This window comes from Myotis davidii, unplaced genomic scaffold (genome assembly GCF_000327345.1).
Source record: "Myotis davidii unplaced genomic scaffold, ASM32734v1 scaffold732, whole genome shotgun sequence".
NCBI classification, from domain to species: Eukaryota; Metazoa; Chordata; class Mammalia; order Chiroptera; family Vespertilionidae; genus Myotis; species Myotis davidii.
Window position 1 is genome coordinate 1224683 of NW_006284349.1, and position 2191 is coordinate 1226873.

Below are 2191 nucleotides of genomic sequence, written 5' to 3' on the forward strand. Positions count from 1 at the left end.
GGGTCCCAGGTTCGATTCCGGTCAAGGGCATGTACCTGGGTTGCAGGCACACCCCCGGTGGGAGATGTGCAGGAGGCAGCTGATCGATGTTTCTCTCTCATTGATGTTTCTAACTCTCTATCCCTCTCCCTTCCTCTCTGTAAAAAATCAATAAAATATATGTTTAAAAAATCAATAAAACATATTTTAAAACACACACCAAGAAAAGAACTGCCGCTTGGCCGGTGTGGCTCAATGGTTGAGCATTGACCTATGAACCAGGAGGTCATCATTGGACTCCGGGTCAGGGCATATGCCCAGGTTGTGAGCTCCCCAGTGTAGGGCATGCAGGTGCCAGCCGATCAATGATTCTCTCTCATCATTGATATTTCCATCTCTCTCTCCCTCTCCATCTCTGAAATCAATAAAAAGATGAAAAAAAAATGCAACCAGTAATCCCACCTGCCACAGTGCTGGCCCATCAAGTCCGTCTCTAACCTGCAGGTGACTGAGGGCAGATCACTCTACTACCCTTTCCCCCAGGCTTTGCCCAGGAATCACTAGAAGGGTGCATCCCCACCAGCATCTTGGGGAGAAAAATATCTCAGGCAAAGAATGAAGCGTATTTGGAAGCATTTTGCAAGTATAAGGAAGTAAAGCACAAACAAAGAGAAAGTCCTCTCATTTTGCCCTCTGCAGGTAGAGAGGTTCCTACAAACCATTCCTAACCGCGCGTTCAATTTCGAGAAGCTGGAGATGGAGCTGACAATGTGTTGTTTACTGCCAATTCCAGGGTCTGGAAGTACAAAGAAAGCATGGTTCAATCCCACGGATTATTTGTTCCAGTGGGATCAAGCCTCCATTTCAACTGAACAACACCCCTCTTTCAGGCATATCCGCCTTTCTGCTTTTTGGAGGGCCTTGGGCCAGGCTGGTGGGAGCAAAGAGAGTCCCAAGGGAGGAGGCCAAGTGCACTCACTGATAGGGAGACAGAGGCATCTGGAACTTCAGGTGTTCCCCTGGCTTGTCTCGGTGGGACTCCCTCTGTCCTTGGAGGTTGGTCCTCCCTGGGGATGGTGCTGGAAGGGAGGAAGCAGAACTGTCAGGGCCGGGGATGTGGAAGGAAATCTGAATTTGCTCCCTCGCAGCAGCAAAGACTGTTTACCTCCAAGTCTGTGTTTTTCAAGGAAGTGGAGCCCAGCAGAGGAAAAACGCCCTTGTGAAAACATTTCCATGAATTTATGTCATTCATCTGGGGGGACACAGCCCTCGGCGAATGAAAGCATTGAAGTGAATGGCAGTTGCTTTCCGGCCTGCTGATGGCACCTCGCAGTGAGAAATAGATTTTTACATCAAGTCCAGTAAACATGTAAGTGACACAAAACAGGTACAAAGCAACACTCACCCTGACTGTGTGCGACGCACGCAGTTACTGATTCCAACCGGCGGGTCACAACAGCCACTTGAGGAGCACTGGGCCAGGGTCCTCAGAGACACTGCGGATCCCCCACTCTGGGGGGAAGGGACCCCCATCAGGCAGGACTTTGGGCCGTGCACCACCCACTCCTCCAGCCTCAACCGAAACAACCCTGCTCCTCTGTTTTGGGCATTGGGTTCCCCCAGGAGGTTTAGCTAAGAAAAGGTGTTCTCTGGTTAGACTCCCCCCGAAACAAGAGTAAAATCAGCTGGACTGGCAAATATCGGGTGATTCGAGCTTTGATGGTCTGTGATTCTGTGGTTTGCACTGAATTGAGCAAAATGGGTAATTATGAAAACATCATAAAAATGGGGGGGCTGGGAAATGGCGCTAGAATTATTTCATCTGGAGAGAAGGACTTTGACTTCTTTCAAGTAAATACATGATTATCATGCATTAAATAAGATGATGATCTTTCTCAGGAGTCTTCTATATCCCAGACAGTTACATGATTCAATGTGATCCTTACTTTCTTTATAGGAATGGTGGGAAAATTCAATAAGAATATATATATAAAGACCTGAGTGCAATACCTGGAACCTAGTAAATGTTAGTTATTCTAAGTATTGTATTGATTTCTGTTATTATTTGTATCCCCATCACCATATTACAATGCTTGGTAAAAACATGAATGCCCAGTATATTTGTAGGAAGTAAACATGCCAGAGAGATGGTGCCATTTATTCATCGCCTACTACCTACAGAATTTCTACTAAGTACTTGTATCAGTCAGCT